The 21798-nt window shown below is 35.5% G+C and overlaps 1 long non-coding RNA gene across 1 annotated transcript in view; it reads right to left on the bottom strand.

Moving 5' to 3' along the window:
• Positions 1-13203, bottom strand: part of LOC117090996 — a 28890-nt gene extending 15687 nt beyond the window's left edge. The window contains exons 1-2 of the long non-coding RNA XR_004440199.1: positions 13147-13203; positions 2380-2506 (exon numbers count right to left, since the gene is read on the bottom strand). This is a non-coding gene — a long non-coding RNA (uncharacterized LOC117090996). The remainder of the gene's footprint in view (positions 1-2379; positions 2507-13146) is intronic.
• Between the last annotated feature and the right edge of the window lie 8595 nt (positions 13204-21798).

Below are 21798 nucleotides of genomic sequence, written 5' to 3'. Positions count from 1 at the left end.
GTGCAAGCTGTCAGTGGATCTAACATTCTGGGGTCTGGAGGATGGTGGCCCTCTTCTCATAGTTCCACTAAGCAGTGCCCCAGTAGGGATTCTGTGTGGTGGCTCCAACCCCACATTTCCCTTACACACTGCCCTAGTAGAGATTCTCTATGAGGGTGCCACCCTTGCAGCAAACTCTGCCTTGGCATCCAGTCATTGTCATACATCCTCTGAAATCTAGGCAGAGGTTCCTGAACCCCAGTTCTCAACTTCTGTGCACTCACAAGATCAACAGTATGTGAAAGCTGCCAAGGCTTGTGGCTAGCAGCCTCTGAAGCAACAGGTCAAGCTGTACCTTGGCCCCTTTTAGTTACAGTTGGAGTGGCTGCGACACAGGGCACCAAGTCCCTAGGCTGCACACAGCACAGGGACACTGGGCATAGCACAAAAAAACACTTTTTCCTCCTAGGCCTCCAGGCCAGTGATGGGAGGGGCTGTCATAAAGACATCAGACATGCCCTGAAGATGACATTTTTCCCATTGTCTTGGGGATTAACATTCTGCTCCTTCGTACTTATGCAAATTTCTGCAGCTGGCTTGAATTTCTCCTCAGAAAATGGGATTTTCTTTTCTATCAAATTGTCAGGTGGCTAATTTTCTGAAAGTTTATGCTCTGCTTCCCTTATAAAACTGAATGCTTTTAATAGCACCCAAGTCACCTCTTGAATGTTTTGCTTCTTAGAAATTTATTCTGCCAGATACCCTAAATAATCTCTCCAAAGTTCGAAGTTCCACAAGTCCCTAGAGCAGGGTCAAAATGCAGCCAATATCTTTGCTAAAACATAATAGGAGTCATCTTTGCTCCAGTTCCAAACAAATTCTTCGTCTCCATCTGACACCATCTCTGCCTGGATTTCATTGTCTATATCATTATCAGCATTTTGGTTGAAGCTATTCAACAATTCTCTAGAGAGTTCCAAACTTTCCAATGTTTATTTATCTTCTTCTGAGCTCTCCAAACTGTTCCAATGTCTGTCTATCACCCAGTTCCAAAGTCACTTCCACATTTTGGGGTATCTTTTCAGTAGCACTTCACTCCTGGTACCAATTTACTGTATTAGTTTGTTTTCACACTGCTGCTAAAGACATACATGAGACTGGGAAGAGAAAGTGTTTTAATTGGACATGGAGTTTCACATGGCTGGAGAGGCCTCAGGATCATGGCGGGAGGCAAAAGACATTTCTTACATGGGGACAGCAAGAGAAAATGAGGAAGAAGGAAAAGCAGAAACCCCTGATAAACCATCAGATCTCATGAGACTTTTCCACTATCACTAGAGTAGCATGGGAAAGACTGGTCTCCATGATTCCCCATGATTCAATTATCTCCTTCTGAGTCCCTTCCTCAACATCTGGGAATTCTGGCAGATTCAATTCAAGATGAATTTGGGTGGGGACACAGCAAAACCATATCACTGGGCTATTTACAGAAGAAAGAGGTTTAATGGACTTACAGTTCCAGGTGACTGGGGAAGGCTCACAAACATGGGAGAAGGCAAGATGGAGTCAGTCATGCCTTACATGGATGGCAGCAGGCAAGGAGAGAGAGAGCTTGTTCAGGGAAACTCCTGTTTTTTAAAACCATCAAATCTCATGAGACTTATTCACCATCATGAGAACAGCATAGGAAAGACCAACCCCGATGATTCAGTTATCCCCCAGCAGGTCCCTCCCATAATATGTCACAATATGTGGGAATTATGGGAACTACAAGATGAGATTTGTGTGGGGACACATTGCCAAACTGTATCAGTGGGTATCATGCCTAACATCCTTTCTAAAATCTTTACAATTTCACCTCATGATATAGCAACTACTAAAACAACAGCTCACACAACTACACACACAACCCTACACATGTAAATGCATACTTTTCAAAGTAAAATATAATATGTAATTTTTTAAAACGTTTTTTACATAGGAAAATAATCTGCTAAGATACAACAGTAAGTACAGAGAGAATTGCTTCTCTTTTTATGTTGCTGAGAATTGACCGGCTTCGTAGGGCTATAAATTCACAGGCACTGCCATTTCAAAAGAATGCTTTGAGTTTTATAATTAAAGCTACATTTTAACAACACAGAAAGAAGTCTTTTCTACAGCTGACTTCATATATTTTTCTCTGTTGGTACCAATACTTTTAATATGACCTTAGCATGCTTCTTTATTGTTTTTTCTGTTTCTTCCTGTCACAGTTTTAAAGACTGATAATAAATTCCAAGAAGTAAACCAGATTCTATTGTAAAATAAAATTCAAATGTAGATGCATTTTTAGGCTAAACCAGAGGACTTCAAAAAATTGGGGCCCTGTAGTATACCCTTAATCCAAGCTTCACAAACCTCCATGACGTTCAACTTTACTTTTCCAAGGTTGAGGAAGATTTCAGATTTTAAGAAGCACAGTATGATAAGGTACCTCCAAGAAGATAGTACTGAGTGTGAGTGGAATTTGCAGATCAACCTTCTCCTGAGGAGCAGATGGGAAAGAAAATCATATGTTAGGGTCTATGCTCTGATAAAACAAACAAAAACTTGAAGATGTGGGAATAAAGGAGAGAGAAGTGAAGATGGAGTTAGGACTTGGGTTTGGTTGTTGGGGAGAGCAATTTCTTTCATTTAGGAAAATGAAATGTACTGTCACCTAGGGTTGTGCACAGAATTGAGGATAAGAAGTCCCTAAACACACAGCTACAGCCAGTGTCTGTGATGATGTAACCCCCAGGTCTGTGAAAATATGGCATTGTGTTGAACAGCAATGAGTGATTAAAAATTGCTGAACCAAGTGCAAAGCTACTGTTCAGTGGCATTTATGGAATGCAGTGGGAAAGTTTGAAAGTAGCGGATAGTAACTGGGGCATAAATAAAGGAGAGTATGACAGAAATCAAAGCATAGGCTGCAGCATTCCTTATACCCATGAAGTATTTGCATGGTTGATGATACTGAATTTACAGCATATTAGGAAGATGAGTTTAAAAGCAGTGGAGGTCAAGTCAGGATGGAACCATGGTACTAATAAGGTTCATCATGATATTGATTATGTGCAAAGTTAATAATTCTACCTGCTTATTCATGTCTATGCTAATTATAGAAAAACATCTTATATGAATCCACATAGTTATTACTTATATGGCAATTTATATATATTTGTGCCTGTTGAAACATTCTGTTTTAAAGAAGCCTTAAGAAGAAATTACCTTTACAAGTTCAGCAATGAGAGAAGTTTTCAAGCAGCAAGAGATCCTTATGTTGAACTTTATCACGTCAGAATATTTAGGGGAAAAGGTATCAGGATAGAAAAAAATGTCTAGTATTTCCACGTTGCTCTGCCTGCTTTATTCTAGCCATGCTGGCCACTGATTACATGATACCCACCCAGACTGAGGGTGGGTCTGCCTCTCTCAGTCCCCTGACTCAAATGTTAATCTCTTTTGGCAACATCCTCACAGACACACCCAGAGATAATACTTTGCAACCTTCAATCCAATCAAGTTGGCACAGAATATTAATAATCACATATTTTCATAATAGTTAAAATAGATAAAAAATATTGTGTATGACTAAGAATCAGCAAAATATAAAAGATGATTGAATTTAATTATTATTACGTATATTTTGGTGTTGAATGGTTGAGCCAGTGATGTTTGATTTATGAACACATAATTCGTTAATTATTGTGTTTTTACTCTATAGCTTTTTTTCACCTTTATTGTCACAAAATCGGTAATTACATTCTTATTATCAAGAACATTATTGTGTTCTATTGATAATAATGTCAAATGAAACAACTTTTTAGAAACATTTATAGTTCTTTGATGATTTTTAACTAGTTTTAATATAGAGAAACTTTGGACTGCAAAAGCCTAGCAAACTAAAATTATGAATAAAATTATTAAAGAAAACCTGTAAATAGATTTTATTTGTTGTTTGTGAGCATTTGAAATGGGGTTAGATAAAATAAATAATTTTATCATAGCATGTACTACAAAAATGTTAAATTTATTATATAAACTACTATATAACAATTTTACTACCTTGTAAAGCAAGATGTACATATAAAACCAATGCAAACTGTAACTAGTATGTTTCCTAATTGTTTCATTGGGAACTACCTATATTCCATTTTAAGAGTAATATAAATTATTCAATATTGTAAAATATTCCTGAGACACCATATGCAACTTCTGAGAATATTGCATTAATTCTTCAGTACATCTACAACTATTTAGAAGAAAAAGAAGCTCTAATAGCCAGCAAGGCTATAAAATTACACTTAATTTCATGTAAAAATGTATTGCATTTATGTTTTCTGAAGGGAACAATTTCATGACTTAACTTGACCTTTTCTGCCTAATAATTTTCATCACTCAAATTTTTCTTACATTTCAAAGCAATGTTTATCTCTGATGAAGGGAGTAGTGCAACCTACCTACCTTTACAGAACTGGAGGCAATTGCCTTTTTCTCAAGGACATAGAAAAAAAGATATGGAGAAGCAATTTTTTTTGTCCTGAACCATACAGTTATGGAAATGTAACTTGAGGATTATGGATTGTACAGTGTCAGTACTGAGTGCTGGAACCCGTGTGTCATCCAGACCTATGAAATGTCTGAGATTTTGTTCTATTTTTAATGAATAAGTTAGCCTTCTACAGTTGCTGCTGAAAACATGAGATACCTGGGTCAGAGATAGAAGATTATATTATTCATGGCAAAGCAAGCAGAATGAACTCCTGTCTTAGTCAGTTCAGGCTCCTGTTACAAAATGACATAGACTGACTTATGAACAACAGAAATTAATTTATCATAGTTATGGAGGATGAAAGTCCAAGATGTAAGTGTTAGCAGATTTGGTGTCTAGGGAAGTCTTGATTCTTGGTTCATAGGTGGAACCTTCTCACTATGTCTTCACATTGTGAAAGGTGAGAGGGGTTTCTCTTGGGACTCTTTTATAGAGGAACTAATCCCAGATCACCATGATCTAATGACCTCCCACACCCTCCACCCTTATGATCTAATCACTTCTCAAAGCCCCTACCTCCTAAAACAATCACCTTGGGGGTTATAATTGTAACATATGAATTTGTGGAAGACATAAACATTCAGACCTAGCATCTTTGGTATTCCCTCATTCCATGAGGGTGATAAGGATCAGCTCAGGTGAATGCTGTGCACACAGTGGATCACAGCTAAGGAATGTCAAGTTTAAGAAACTCCCATTCTTACAAGAGGGATGCTACCAACCTGCCTAACATTTTCCCTGGAGGGGAACACTATCTCTATTTTTTTTTACAATGATTTTTTTGACTTTTTTTTTTTTTTTTTTTTTTACTATCTATTATTATTTTTTACTATTACCTTTATTGTCCTGATTGGGAAATAAATATCCAGAGGGAGACACTGTCTATTTTTGAATATTTATTTTCACCAGTTATTTTAAATTCAAGGGTATATGTGAAGGTTTATTACATGGGTATATTGCATGGTGCTGAGGTTAAGGGTACAAGTGATCTCATCACCCAGGTAGTGAGCATAGTAGTCAACATTTTTCAACCCTTGCCCTCCTTCCTCCATCACTCCTCTAGCAGTCCCCAGTGTCGATTGTTGCCATCTTTATGTTTATAAGCCTTCATTGTTTAGCTCCCACTTATAAGTGAGAATATGCGGTTTTTGGTTTTCTGTTCTTGCTTAAACTCACTTAGGATAATGGTCTCCAGCTGCATCCATGTTTCTTCAAAAGACAGGATTTCATTAATTTTATGGCTGCACAGTTTTCCATGATGTATATGAACCACATTCTTTTTATCCAATCCATCATTGATGGGTAATTAGGTTGATTTCATGTCTCTGCTATTGTGAATAGTGCTGTGATGAGTATATGACTGCATGTGTCTTTTTACTAGAACGATTTATTTTCTTTTGTATCTATACCCAATAATGGGATTACAGGATAGAATGGTCGTTCTATTTTAAGTTGTTTGAGGAAATCTCCAGTTTTCCACAGTGATTGAAATAATTTGCATTCCCACCAACAATGTATAAGCATTCCCTTTTCTCCTCAGCCTCACCAGCATCTATTGTTTTGTGATGTTTTAATAATAGCCATTCTGACTGCTATAAGGTGACATCTCCTTGTGGTTTTGATTTGCATTTCTCTGATGGTTAGTGATAGCATTTTTTTTCAAATGTTTGTTGGTTACATGTGTGTCTATTATTGAGAGGTATCTGTTCATGTCTTTTACCCATTTTTAATTTTTTGTTTGTTTGTATTTTTGTTTGTTGACTTGTTTAGGTTTCTTATATATTCGGGATATTAAGTTTTGTCAGATGCGTAGTTTGTGAGTATTTTCTCCCATTCTGTAGGTTGTCTGTTTACCCTGTTGATAATTTCATTTGCTGTGTGGCAGCCCTTTAATTAGCTCCCACTTGTCAATTTTTGTTTTTGTTGTAATTGCTTCTGACGATCTCTATCTGTTCACTATAAAAACATCCTTGAAAAAGTAGTCCAGAGGAAAAAAAAAAAAAACTGTAATGCCTCTTTTAAAAACATGCAACAATGTAAGAGACCATGGAGAATTCCCTCCCAACATGTAATTTTAAATAAATGATTTCATATATGTTTATGGCATTCAGGGTATTATAAGGTGCAAGAAATAATGCAAAGGCATCTCTTGCCTGGATTAATGGGTATAGCTGACAGCAGTGAGTAAAATAAATTTATCTCACAGAGCTTATATTCTAGTAGATAAGACTAGCACTAAAAGCAATCAAATATATGTTATAAAATCAGGTAATAAATAAACAGTGGGCAATAGACTGGACGAAGATAGGAAATAGCTACGTTAGGAGAAGCAAGCAGAAAAATTCTCTCTGAGTATGATGCCTTGGAATAAAAACTGAAATAATTACAGAGAAGACTATGTAAATATCTGAAACAAAACTATTCCATGAAGAAATAATGTATGCAAAGTTTGAAGGCAAGGGTCTACTTGTCATGCCGAAGAACTAGTAATAGGACCAATTTGGCCAAGAGGAATTGGGTAAAGGAGAGAGAAAGAAGAAGAAAGGAGGCAAGAGATGTATACTGGGGCAGCTTTCTTAGGGTTTTACATACCACAGATTTTTTTTTTTTAATTTACATCTGAGTGAAATGGCAAAACCTTGGAAAGTTTTGAGTGACACGATGTGACTCATGATTTTAGATACTGCCTCCCACTGCTTTCTGCAGTCTAAAAGGTGGGAGGATACAGTTGAAAAAAGGTAGATCAGTCTAGGCAGACTGCAATAGTGAGAGCTTTGTCAGACAGTTAGAATAGTAAAGATTTTGGACATATTTTAAAGTTGTAGCCATAAACATTTATGAGTGGATTGAATGTGGAATATGGGCAAGAGAAAGAGGCAAGGGTGAGTCCAGGGATTTTTGAAAGTAGCAACTAGAAAAATAAATGGGGGCTCTAAGAAGAAATTATTTTTGAAGAAAAATCAAAGTTCTGAATTTTAGATATGTGAAGTTTAAACTATTTCTTTTTCTTATCCAAGGAAAGACTTTGCTAAGGAGCTAGCGAGCAGCAAGAATTCCTACCCCTTTCAAACAGGGAAGTTGACAATGTATACAAATTGTCATTTAGAAGGTAATAATATAGTCACCTATTAACAACAATTAGAATGCATTTAAAGAATCTCAGGTTTGGAATGGATAATCCCAAATAATTTATAAAATATGTCTTTGAGGGCCAGCACGGTGGCTCTCGCCTGTAATCCCAGCACTTTAGGAGGCCAAGGCAGGCGGATCATGAGGTCAAGAGATGGAGATCATCCTGGCCAACATGGTGAAACTCCATCTCTGCTAAAAATACAAAAATTAGCTTGGCAAGGTGGTACGTGCCTGCAGTCCCAGCTACTCAGGAGGCTAAGGCAGGAGAATCACTTGAACCCGGGAGGCGGAGGTTGCAGTAAGCTGAGATCGTGCCACTGCACCCCAGCCTGGGTAGAGGGTGAGACTCTGTCTCAAAAATAAATAAATAAATAAACAATTAAATAAATAAATAAATAGATCTTTGAAATAAGTAGATATTGAGGCTATATTAACTTCAAGTGTTATGAGGGTTGAGAAATCCATAGATTAATTGTAGATACTTACCATTTCATTCGAATATAGGTGTAAATAAACTGAGAGCAATAACTACTACAAGAATTTGAGCTACAATAGTAAACATTTACCAGTGTCTCAAAAGATGAGCGAAGATGCAAACTTTATAGACTGCCAATAGTTTGTTATTTTGGCCTTAGTAATTCATTCATCAATATTTACTTCCTAAGTATAGCGAATATGACTGTGATCAACACAGAGTCTCTACCTACCTTTCAAATATCCCATGGGGTCATAAACAAGTAAATAGAGAATTGAAATTCACAGGGATTAAGTGTTAAACATGGGGTAAACAGAGGCTTAACACTTAATCTGTTCTTGTTTGTCAGGAAAGTGTTCCCAGAGAAATGACATCTGAACTGATCCTTAAATAATGCAGCTTTTAGCCTAGTAAAGAGGGAGTGAGACACATCATGCAGGTAGAGGTCAGGGCTAGAAGGACCTTGCTTCAAGTATGCCTATGGTTTATTCCTTCTCATCATTTAAGTCTAAGCCTTCAGGGAGGGTTTCCTGACAACTCTATCCAGATATGTCCTTTTCAATCTCATTCTACTTTTTTCTCCAACTTAGTACCCTGTCTTATTTATTAATATTTTAGAGCACTTATACTTCTCCGAAACTAGCTTATTATTATTAGTTTACCCACCTTTTACTCAACTGGAGTATAAGCTAGTGCCCGTCTTTTTATGATCATCGTGTCTATTGCTTAAAACAAGTCAGACATGTAGTTGGTACTCTGACTATTTATCAAATGAATAAACACATAAAAGACCCAAAAGACCAAAGGTGCAAATAGTTTAGATCTCTTGGAGAAATCCAAGCAGTTTTACTAGAATGCCACATGAGAAAAACGAACCATCCTTTTTTTCTCTTTGGAAAAATTTTGTTGGTTACAATGGGGACTGGGAAGAATGAGGGTGGATCAGTGACCACTGATCATAAAGGAAAACAAGAGAATACATTCTATTGAAAGTGAGATTCTTAGATTTGGAAAACTAGCAAATGGTTTATAATATAATCAATATGACTTACAATTCTCCATAATCTGAACTTATCCTGTGATTTTACAAGTATTTCTTTGTAAGTCTATTGCTTCTTCCACTCCATTCCAATTTATACCTCTCAAAATCTTTCATTTTGAAATTCAAACAATGTAAAGCCTGTTGCAAAGCCATTTCTACTACAGTGCCTTCCTATAACTCTCCCTAAGGGGAAAAAAAAAAAGAAGAAGAAAAAAAAAAGCTCCCCATTTTCATTTCTTTTGTAGCCAATGCGACATATGGCAACACTGACTTGGATGATACTTGATTCATGTAATAATTTATCTCCCAGCATAGGCCAGAAATGTTACTTTTGCATACTTGTACCATTGGAATCCCTTTTCAGTGTACAAATATTTGATAAACATTTATCAGTTTGGATTGGAAGACAACTGCTATGCATTTCCAGTATTCTCCAGAAGTTTAGAAGTGAAAAGTAAGCCAGAACAAATGCCGTGATTCCAGTAATATGAGTATCCAAGAGCTAAATCATTTCAGCGATGTCGGTAAGTGAAAATCACTAGAGAAAATGTATAATTTGGAATACTAGTGAGTCATAGAATTTGGGAGAAAAGGCTCATTGAAGTCACTTTGTCCAATACCCTCCCTCTTTTTATAGATGTGGAAACTGAAGTCACAATAAACCAAGAGTCCAGGGCTTCCAACCTCTGGTTCAGTGGTCTTTCCATCCTTTACTAAATTACATGATTAAATGACCTCTAAAGCCAAAGATTTTAAATTAGTGATTTAATAGTTTGATCCAGATATAATTTTTAGATTGTTTTTATACTCCCTAACTTAAATCAATTAAAATCATTACCTTCAGATGGCTTAGTTAAGTTTTTCAATCAAATAACTTTATTTTTATTATGGTATATTCATGACCTACAAAATTTACTAGGACTATTAAGGCATTGGATTTCAGCACATTCCATAAATAAATAAAAATTTAACAATGTTTATTCTTATTTATATTTTTAAAGTATTCTGTTGTGTCAAATTTTAAGATGATTAAAAAACAAAAGGCACATTGCAAAATAGCTTGAAAGATCAAAAAAAATCTATCATTAATTAAGTTAAAAATAGTATGTATTTGCCAGCATCTCATTATCATTTAGTGAAAAATAGAAAAAGCTCTACTTTAAGATAAAACAGTTTTCAAAAATCAGACATGTATTTTTGGTATCTTAAAAATATAAAATAAGGCCGGGTGCGGTGGCTCAAGCCTGTAATCCCAGCACTTTGGGAGGCCGAGACGGGCGGATCACGAGGTCAGGAGATTGAGACCATCCTGGCTAACATGGTGAAACTCCGTCTCTACTAAAAATACAAAAAACTAGCCGGGCGAGGTGGCAGGCGCCTGTAGTCCCAGCTACTCGGGAGGCTGAGGCAGGAGAATGGCGTAAACCCGGAGGCGGAGCTTGCAGTGAGCTGAGATCCGGCCACTGCACTCCAGCCTGGGCGACAGAGCAAGACTCCGTCTCAAAAAAAAAAAAAAAAAAAAAAAAAAAAATATATATATATATTATATATATATATAAAATATTGGTCCTAATTTAAATCTTGCCACTATAATCTTTAAATTTTAGTAGGTCTTAAGTGCAGTTATGCTCTTTGGACCACAAAATCTGCTTATATTTTAGAAAAGATTAATTTAACAACAAGGCCTTAATCTAAGACAATTCAGAGTAATAGTTTTTTTGGACAAATATAATATGCAGTCAATTTAGTTCAACATTACATATACATTTCCCTTTTAATTCTGTCATTTTTTTAGACCTATTTTAGTAATCTCTATTCAAAGACAGAATTTATAAAGCTGAAACTATTGGATAAAAAATAAATATGCTAAAGACAATTTTTTCTATGAACATCTTTAGTAAGAGGTGATAGCAGAAGCAATTAAATAAAAGAGGGATAATATGAAGAAAACCTGTTCTTTCTAGCAGAAGATAAAAACAGGCCTAGGAAAAATGATACTGAAATGATGGTATGACCACTAAAGATATTTGTTTCTCAAACAAAATTCTCACAATTTTTTACTCTAGGAAACAGAACTTACGTGGCTTTTTTTCTCTTTTGAAAGAGTGACTTCTGAATATCTCCTCCGATTTCAGTCATACATAAATCCTGAATGTGTTCTATCCTAAACTGCAACTAATAAAGTGGAACAGACATTTCACAAAAGAAAAAAAATACATATTTAAGATTTAATATTTTTCTTTCATTATTAATTCATAGGCCTGCTGGTCTGTCTCCACTGTTTCACTATGTTTACAAATATCTTGATTCCTACGGTAGTTTTTATTCAAACTCAAGAAAGATTTAAACCTAAAAATCAGTCACTGGACAATTGTGGTCAGTTTATATTCTACTAACATATTTAGTTGAATATGTCAAAAGTTAAAGCAAGAATTTAATTAGTTTTTGCATATTTATTTTCTCAATAGCAATGTAAAACAATTATCCTTTTTATATAAGCTGTTTTCCCCCTAGAAACCCATGAGCCAAAATATGTGTCAAATTACAAATAAAGTGTATCAATTAAGTGATATTATAAAATTTAAGTATTTCTCCCCAGATTGGCTTGGTATGCTCATCCAAGCATAACTGCTATATCTTCAAGTCTCCTAGCATTCTAAAACCATCTTTCTTTTTTATTTATATAAAATAACTTCTTAAATCTTCCACTTCAAATTATAGGAAGTCCGACATCCTTCTCAGTATTTCTATGGATCCTGAGGAAATACTTGCATGTTCTTGTAGGTTAACCTTTGTGTTGCTCCTTAGTCCTTACTTGTCTCAGACTGTCTTGTGATGGGTTCTGGGTGGGGCTCCAGCTACCTTGGTCCTCTCTCTCTCTTTTTTACTCAGTAGCTTTGTTGTGACATAATTGACATAAAATTCTTCACAGATAATTCTCACATACAACAAACTCCACAGATAACATAACTCTCAAATAAAACAAACTTGGCTTAATTCATTTATTCCCATCTCCTGGTTCTCTTGTGGAAAAAAAAAAAAACAAAAAACCCATGAGAGTAAGCTCTTCTCTCTCCTGCCAGTGGCAATTTGTGGGGCGTATAACAGTTATGAAGTGTGAAATAACTTGAAGTTAAATTTAAGATGCTCATCTTCTTAGCTACCTGTGGGCATTTCTGCTATAGAAAAATCCAGTATCAACCTTCTCATTACTGAGGTTCTGTTTTGCAGACTGTATTAGTTTGTTCTCATGCTGCTACGAGGATATACTGAGATTGGGTAACTTATAAAGAAAGGAGGTTTAATTGACTCAGTTCTACATAGTTGGAGAAGCCTCAGGAAACTTATAATCATAGTAGAAGGCACCCCCTTACAGAATGGCAGGAGAGAGAATTAGTGCTGAGTGAAAGGAGAAGCCACTTATAAAACCATCAGATTTTATGAGAACTCACTCACTATGACAAGAACAGCATGGGGGAAAGTGCCCCCATAATTCAGTTATCTCCACCTGGTACCACCCTTAACACACGAGGATTATGACAATTCATGGTGAGATTTGGGTGGGGATACAGAGCCAGACCATTTTATTTCACCCCACATCCCTCCCAAATCTCTTGCCCTCACATTTCAAAACAAATTATGCCCTTCCAACAGATCCCCAAAGTCTTAACTCATTCCAGCGTTAACCCAAAAGTCCAAGTCCAAAGTGTCAACTGAGACAAGTCCAGTTCCTCCCACCTATGAGCCTGTAAAATCAAAAGCAAGTTAGTTACTTCCTGGATACAATAGGCATACAGGAATTGGGTAAATACACCCCTTCCAAATGGGACAAATTGGCCAAAACAAAGAGGCTACAGGCCTCATGTAAGTTCAAAATACAATAGGGCAGTCAATAAACCTTAAAGTTTCAAAATGATCTCCTTTGACTCCATGTCTCACCTCCAGGGTATGCTGATGCAAAATATGGGCTCCCATGGCCTTGGTCAGTGCTACTCCTGTGGGTTTGCAGTGTAGGGATCCCCTCATAAGTACTTTATGAGTTGGCATTGAGTGTCTATGACTTTTCCCGGCATACAGTGCAAGCTGTTGGTGGATCTACCATTCTGGGGTCTAGTGGATGGTGGCCATCTCCTTACTGCTTTAGTAGGCAGTGCCCCTGTGGGGACTCTGTGTGGGAGCTCTGACACCACATTTCTCTTTTACACTCCTGCAGGCTCCACCCCTGCAGCAAACTTCTCCCTAGAAATTCAGGCATTTTCATATATACTTTGAAATGTAGGTGAAGGTTTCCCAACCTAAATTCTTGACTTCTGTGTAACCACAGGCCCAATACTATGTGTAAGCCACCAAGGCTTGAGACTTGCACTCTGTGAAGGAATGGCCCAAGCTGTACCTTGACCCCTTTTAGCAATGACAGAAGTTGAAGCAGCTGGGACACAGAGCACCATGTCCCTATGCTGCACGGCAGAGGAGGGATCTGGGCCTGGCCAACTAAATCATTTTTTCCTCCTAGGTCTCTGGGCCTGTAATGTGAGGGGCTGCTGTGAACCTCTCTGACATGCCCTGGTGACATTTTCCCTATTGTCTTGGGGATTAACATTTGGCCCCTCATTACTTATGCAAATTTCTGCAGCTGGCTCGAATGTTTCTCCAAAAAATGGATTTTTCTTTTCCATTGAATCCTTAGACTGCAAATTTTTCAAACTTTTATGCTCTGCTTCCTCTTGAATACTTTGCCTCTTAGAAATTTCTTCTGCCACATACCCTAAATCATCTAAAGTTCAAAGTTCCATAGATTTCTAGGGCAGGGGCAAAAATGCCAACAGTTTCTTTGCTGAAGTATAGCAAGTGTAACTTTTATTCCAATTTTCAACAAGTCTCTCATCTCTATCTGAGACCACCTCAGCCTGGACTGCATTGTTCATATCACTATTAACATTTTGGTCAAAGCTATTCAATAAATCTCTAGGAAGTCCCAAACATTCCCACACCTTCCTGTCTTCTTCTGAGCCCTCCAAAGTGTTCCAACCTCTGCCTGTTACCCAGTTTCAAAGTCACTTCCACATTTTTGCTTATCTTTATAGCAGCACCCTCCTCCTTGTACCAATTTACTGTATTAGTATGTTCTCATACCACTATGAAGAAATACTTGAGACTGGATAATTTATAAAGAAAATTAGTTTAATTGACACATAGTTCCACATGGCTGAGGAGGCCTCAGGAAACTTACAGTCATGGGGAAGGCAGCTCCACTAGAAAGGAGGTTGGCAGGGTTGCAAGAGAGAGAATGAGTGCTGATTGAAGGGGAAAGCCCCTTATAAAACCCATCAGATCTTGTTAGAACTCGCTTAGTATCATGAGAACAGCATGGGGAAATTGCTCCCATGATCCATTTATCTCCATCTGGTCCTGCCCTTGAAATGTGCAGATTATTACAGTTCAAGGTGAGATTTGGATTGGGACACACAGTCAAACCATATCACAACCCTACTGATGCATGTGACTTCTATGAGTCTTAGTTTAAAAAAAACAACAGAAACATTGACAGTAACATGTACGTTTGTTTTTGATTTCATGTTTGTGAATTGAATTCCAAGGAAGAGTGTAAGATCAAATGATTTATAAGAAGTAAAGCAAAATATTTGTTCTTCCTCTTCTAGAGGTTTGTTATTGTTGCTTCACCTTTTAGTAATACAAGCAAGGTTTAATTGTGTGGAATTCTTGTACCAATTCACTGGAAAGTACTGCCTGAAGCCAGAACTTCTGCTTAACATTTGGTAAACAGAGTTTTGAGTTGAGTGTTGTGTTTCTATTTCTCAAAGAGTGATTCAAAGGTTACCTGCATTATAAATTCAGAAGAGTTTTTGAGATAGATCCCTATGACCCAATACAAATGTAAGGGACTAGGACTTTTGTGGATTTTGCATTTTATTTGATTAAACTCCATAGATAATTCTCATATACGACACACTTGGCTTATTTATCTTTACTCTTGTTAAATAGTCACAAATTTTAAAGTTATGGCCTTAATTTCAAATATATGACCTTATTCCCTTTCTTTTAATTTCTATATACAATGATCCCATTGCCAATATTTTCTATACATTCTATATTGCTGAGTTCCTTCTTCAATAAAGTTATGTTTAATTTAAAAGTAAAACCATTATAATAATTTTCCCATCATTTTTAACATTTAAAGCATACTCATATCTGGTATTTAACCTGATGACTATATAATTATTTTCCATGTTATTTTTTCCTTAATTTGATTTTAGTATTACTCAAATGATTTTGTTAATTTATAAAGAATTTATTTATTGACTATTTCCTCTGTTTTTATGTTCTCCTATTTTAAGGCAACTTAAAAGAATTTTATATGTTTTTAACTTAAAGGAATCTTTTAATGAAAATGTTATTTATTCATTTTATTGTTGAGGGCATTTGGTTGTTCATGGCTTTAAATCTTCATAGTGTTGGTATGAACATATGAGTATATGTTAATTAGTGAATATATGTATAAATTTATGATATATATGTATATATTTCTCTGAGTGAAATTATAGGGCCATAGATTGTACATATCATGCATATATCTGGTTGTAGTAAAAAATAACAGTTTTTAAATGTGGAAATTATAGGAGTACAATTTCTCTAATTCATTAACAATACTTTTCATTTTAATCCTTCTGTGGGTGTAAAGTAGAATTTTTTTAATTTTTAATTTTAATTTTTCTAGGTACATAGAAGGTGTATGTATTTACAGATTACATGAAATATTTTTTACAGGCAGGCAATGTGTAATAATTACATCAGGATAGATGGGGCACCTCAAGCATTTATCATTTGTGTTACCAACAATGGGATTATACTTTTTTTTTTTAATTTACGATGAAATTATTTTTGACTATAGTCACCCAGTTGTGCTAGCAAATATTATGTCTGGTTCATTCATAACTATTTTTTCATACCCATAGCCCTTCCTACTCCCTTCTACACATCCTCCTACCAACTACCCTTCCCAGCCTCTGGTTACTATCCTTCTACCCTCTTATCTCCATGATTTAATTGCTCTCGTTTTTAGCTCATATAAATATGTGAGGACATGTGAAGGACATCTCTCTGTGCCTCCCAGCCTTAAGTGATCCCGTCACCTCAGCCTCTCGAGTAGCTGGGAATACAAACACACACCACTATGCCCAGATAATTTTTGTATTTTTTGTAGCAAACGGGTTTCACCATGTTGTCCAGGCTGGTCTCAAACTCTTGGGCTTATGTGATCCGCTCACCTTGGCCTCCCAATGTGCTGGTATTACAGGTGTGAGCTACTGCACCCAGTCATCTCATTCTTATGACTGAATAGAATTCTGCTGTGTATAAGTATCACATTTTCTTTATCTATTCATCTGTTGACCAACACTTAGGTTGCTCCCAAATTTTGGCTATTGTGAATAAACATGGGAGTGCAGATATCTCTTTGATATACTATTCCTTTTTATTTTGGGTATGTACCTAGGAAGGAAATTGCTGGATTATAAGGTAGCTCTGTTTTCAATTTTTTGAGAAACCTCCACACTGTTCTCCATAGTTGTTGTACTAATTTACATTCCCACAAACAGTATATGAGGGTTCCTTCCATTTTCTCCGCATCCCTGCCAGTATTGGTTATTGCCTGTTTTTTGGATAAAAGCCATTTTAACTGGGGTGAGATGATATCTCATCATAGATTTAATTAGCATTTCTCTGATGATTAATGGTGTTGAGCACATGTTTATATGCTTGTTTGCCTTTTGTATATCTTCTTTTGAAAAATGTCTATTCAAATCTTTTGCCCATTTTTAAATTGAATTATTAGATTTTTTTCCTATGGAGTTGTTTGAGCTCCTTGTGTATTCTAGTTATTAATTCTTTGTCAGAGGGGTAGTTTGCAATTATTTTCTCCCATTTTGTGGGTTGTCTCCTCATTTTGTTGTTTTATTTCCTTTGTTGTGCAGAAGCTTTTATTTTTTTAGATGGAATCTTGCTCTGTTGCCTCAGGCTGGAGTGCAGTGGCAGCATCTCAGCTCACTGCAACCTCCACCTCCCAGGTTTAAACAGTTCTCCTGCCTTAGCCTCCCAAGTAGCTGGGATTACAGGCACCCATCACCATGCCTGGCTAATTTTTGTATTTTGTAGTTTTAGTAGAGACTTGGTTTCACCATCTTTACCAGGCTAGTCTTGACCCCCTGATCTCATGATCCACCCACCTTAGTCTCCCAAAGTGCTGGGATTACAGGCGTAAGCCACTGCACTTGACTTTTAATCCATTTTCTATTTGATTTTTTTATATAGCCAGAGATAGGGACCTAGTTTTGTTCTCTGCATGTGGGTATTCAATTTTCCCACTACCATTTATTGAAAGAACTCTCCTTTCCCCAATGTATGTTCTTGGCAATTTTTTTTAAAAAATGAGTTTACTGCTAATGTATGGATTTGTATTCAGATTTATAAATTCTGTTCCACGGATGTATGTGTCTGTTTTTATGCCAGTACCATGTTGTTTTGGTTACTACAGCTCTGTAGCATAATTTAAAATGAGGTAATGGTGATTCCTCCAGTTTTGTGAGTTTGCTTAGGATATATTGGGTTATTCTGAGTATTTTGTGGTTTCATAGAAATTCTATGATAGTTGTTTCTATTTCTGTGGTTAATGCCATTGGTATTTTGATAGAGATTGCATTAAACTTGTGTATTTCTTTGGATAGTATTGACATTTTAACTATATTGATTCTTCCAGTCCATGTACCTGGAATATCAATCCATTTTTGGTGCCTGCTTGAATTTTTTGAATCAATGTTTTATAGCTTTTATTGTAGAGATAAATCACTTCTTTGGTTAATTCCTAGGCATTTTATTTTATTTACAGCTATTGTAAATGGGATTACCTTACTGATTAATTTTTCAGATTGTTTGCTTTTGGCGTATAGAAATGCTACCAATTTTTATGCTGATTTTGTATCCTGACACTTCACTGAATTTGTTCATCAGTTCTAACAGTTTTTATTGGTGAAATCTTCAAGTGTTTTCAAATATAAAATTATATCATCTGGAAACAACTATAATTTGATTTCTTTCATTTCAATTTGGATACCTTTTACATTTTCCTTTTGTTTCATTGCTCTAGCTAGGACTTCCAGTGCTATGTTAAATAACAGTGGTAAAAGTGGCATCTTTGTTGTGTTCCCAACCTTGAAAGAAAGGCTTTCCATTTTTGTTTTCATTCAGTATGATATTAGCTATGAATCTGGCATATGTGACTTTTTTATGTTGAAGTATGTTTTTTCTATTCCTAGTTTTTTGAGGGTTTTGATTATGAAGGGGTTTTGAATTTTACCAAATGCTTTTCCAGCAGCAATTGAAATAATCACATGGTTTTTGACCTTCCTTCTGTTGATATGATGAATCACATTGATTGATTTGCATATGTTGAACCATCTTTGTATCCCTGAGATAAATGCCACTTGGTCATGATGAATTATCTTTTTGATATATTGTTGAATTCAGTTTCCTAGTAGTTTGTTGAGGATTTTTGCATCAATATTCATCCGTTATATTGGCCTATAGTTTTCTTTATTTATGTGTCTTTGGTTTGGGTGTCAGGGTAATACTGGCCTTATAGAATGAGTTCGGAAGTATTTCCCCCTCCTCTATTTTTTGGATTAGTTTGAGTAGGATTGGGATTGGTTTGTCATTAAATGTTTCACACAATTCAGCAGTGAAACCACTGGATTAAGGGCTTTAATTTACTGAGACACTTTTTATTTTTTATGGCTACAACCTCTTTACTTATTATTTATCTGTTTACGTTTTGGATTTTTTCAAGCTTCAATTTTGGTGGGTTGATGTGTTTAGGAATTTATTCAACTCTTCTAGATTTTCCAATTCATTGGCATATATTTGCTCATAGTAGCCACTAATGGTCCTTTCAGTTCCTGTTTTGTCAGTTGTAATGCCACTTTATATCTGATTTTATTTATTTGAGTCTTCCTTCTTTTTTCCTAGTCCGGCTAAAAGTTTGTTAATTTTTTAATTTTTTCAAAAATCAACTTTTTGTTTTTTGTATTGTTTTTGTCATTTCAGTTTCATTGATTTCTGCTCTGATTTTTATTATTCCTTTTCCTCAAATAATACTGTGCTTAGTTTGCTCTTGCTTTTTTTATTCCCATAAGATGCACCATTCAGTTGTTTTTTTGAAGTTTTTCTTATTTTCTGATGTAGGCACTTATAGCCATAAAATTCCTTCTTAGTACTGCTTTCACTGTATCCCATAGGTTCTGGTATATTGTGTTTCCATTATCATTTGTTCCAATAAATTTTTAAATTTACTGCTTAATTTCTTTATAGACCCACTAGTCATGCGGGAGCATATTGTTTAATTTTTATGTATTTTATACATTCTAAAATTTGTCTTGTTGTTGATTTCTAGCTTTATTTTGTTGTGGTCAGAGAAGGTGATTGATATTTCAATTTTAAAACCTTTTTAAAACTTATTTTGTGAGCTAACATATGGTCTGTCCTTGAGAATAGTCCATGTGCTGAGGAAAAGAATGTACGTTCTGTAGCCACTGAATGAAATGTTCTGTAAATATCTATTAGAAACCCTGTTTCTTCAGTGTTTTTTTGTCTGAGAAAATCTGCCCAGTGCTGAAAGTGCAGTGTTGTTCTCTAGGTATTATTCTATTGGGGTTTCTATCTCTCTCTTTATTATCAATATTTGCTTTATGTGCTTGAGTGCTCCAGTGTTGAATACATATATATTTATGACTGTTATATCCTCTTGCTGAATTGACCCCTCCCTCTCTCATTATATACTAACCTTCTTTTCCTCTTATAGTTTTTGTCTTGAAATCTATTCTGTTTGATATAAGTGCAGCTTCTCCTGCTCGTTTTTGGTTTCCATTGGAATAGAATATCATTTTTCATCACTTTATTTTCAGTGTATGCATCTCCTTATAGGTGAAGTGTATTTGTTATAGGCAACAGATCATTTGATCTTGTTTTTTATTTATTCATTCAGCCATGCTGTACTTTTGATAGGAGAGTTTTGTCCATGAATATTCAGTATTATTATTGATAAGTAAGGACTTACTCCTGCCATTTTATTATTTGTTTTCTCATTGTTTTGTGGTCTTATCCTCCTTCTTGCCAGCCTTCCTGTCTTCCTTTTAGTTAAGGTGATTTTCTTTGATGGTATGATTTAATCTATGCCTTTTCATTTTTTGTGTATCCATCATTTTTTTTTATTTGAGGTTACCATGAAGTTTGCAAATACTACCTTATAACCCATTATTTTAAGCCAATAACAACATAACACTGTTTGCATAAACAAGAGAACAAGAAAAAGGAAAACTAATAAAAATTCTACAACTTAATTCCCCACTTTTTACCTTTAAAATTTCTACTATTTTACTGTCTATGTCTTAAAAAGTTAATGTAGTTATTTTGTTTAATTGGTACATTGTTTAGTTTTTCTGCTTAAGAATTGCTTACACACCACGGTAACAGTGTTATAATACTGTGCTTTTTTCTATGTATTTACTAGTAGTAGTGAGTGAGTTTTGTACTTTCAGATGTTTTATTATTATTAATGTCCTTTTCTTTCTGATTAAAGTACTTTCTTTAGCATTTCTTGTAGGACAGGTCTGGTGTTGATGAAATTCCCCAGCTCTTGTTTGTCTCAGTACGTCCTTATTTCTCCTTCATGTTAGAAGGATATTTTAACAAGATACACTGCTCTAGGGTAATTTTTTTCTTTCAACACTTTAAATATGTCATGTCATTCTCCTGGTTTGTAAGGTTTCCGCTGAAAAGCATGCTGCCAAACATACTCAATATCCATTGTATGTTATTTGTTTCTTTTCTCTTGCTGCTTTTAGGATCCTTTATCCTTAACACCTTTGGGAATGTGATTACTAAATGTCTTCAGGTAGCCTTCTTTGGATTAAACATGCTTGGTGTTGTATAACTTTTTTGTACTTAGATATTCATATCTTTCTCTTGGTTTGGGAAGTACCCTGTTAGTATCTCTTTGAGTAGATTTTCTAATCTTATCTCTTTCTCCACCTCCTCTTTAAGGCCAATAACACTGAGATTTGCCTTTTTGAGAGCATTTTAGATCTTGTAGGTGTACTTCATTCTTTTTTATTCATTTCTTCTTTTGTCTTCTCTATGCATTTTTAAATAGCCTTTCTTCAAGCTCACTAATTCTTTCTTCTGCTTGATTAATTCTGCCAATTGCATTTTCAACTTCATAATTTCTGCATAACTTTTAAAAATTATTTCAATCTCCTTGTAGATTTATCTGAAAGAATTCTGAATTCCTTTATGTTATCCTGACTTTTTTTTAGTTTCCTCCAAAAAGCTATTTTGAATTCTCTGTCTGAAAGTGTACATATCTCTGTTTCTCAAGTAATGGTCCCTGGTAACTCATTTAGTTGATTTGATGAAGTCATGTTTTCCTGTATGTTCTCGATCCTTTTGGATGTTTGTCTCTGTCTGCATATTGAAGAGTTAACTCTTTAATGTAGTCTTTGTAGTCTGGGCTTGTTTGTACCT

Source organism: Trachypithecus francoisi, unplaced genomic scaffold (assembly GCF_009764315.1).
Source record: "Trachypithecus francoisi isolate TF-2019V2 unplaced genomic scaffold, Tfra_2.0 Lachesis_group11, whole genome shotgun sequence".
Taxonomy (NCBI): domain Eukaryota; kingdom Metazoa; phylum Chordata; class Mammalia; order Primates; family Cercopithecidae; genus Trachypithecus; species Trachypithecus francoisi.
The sequence above is the reverse complement of the archived record's forward strand: the minus strand, read 5'-3'. Positions and strand labels throughout refer to the sequence as shown.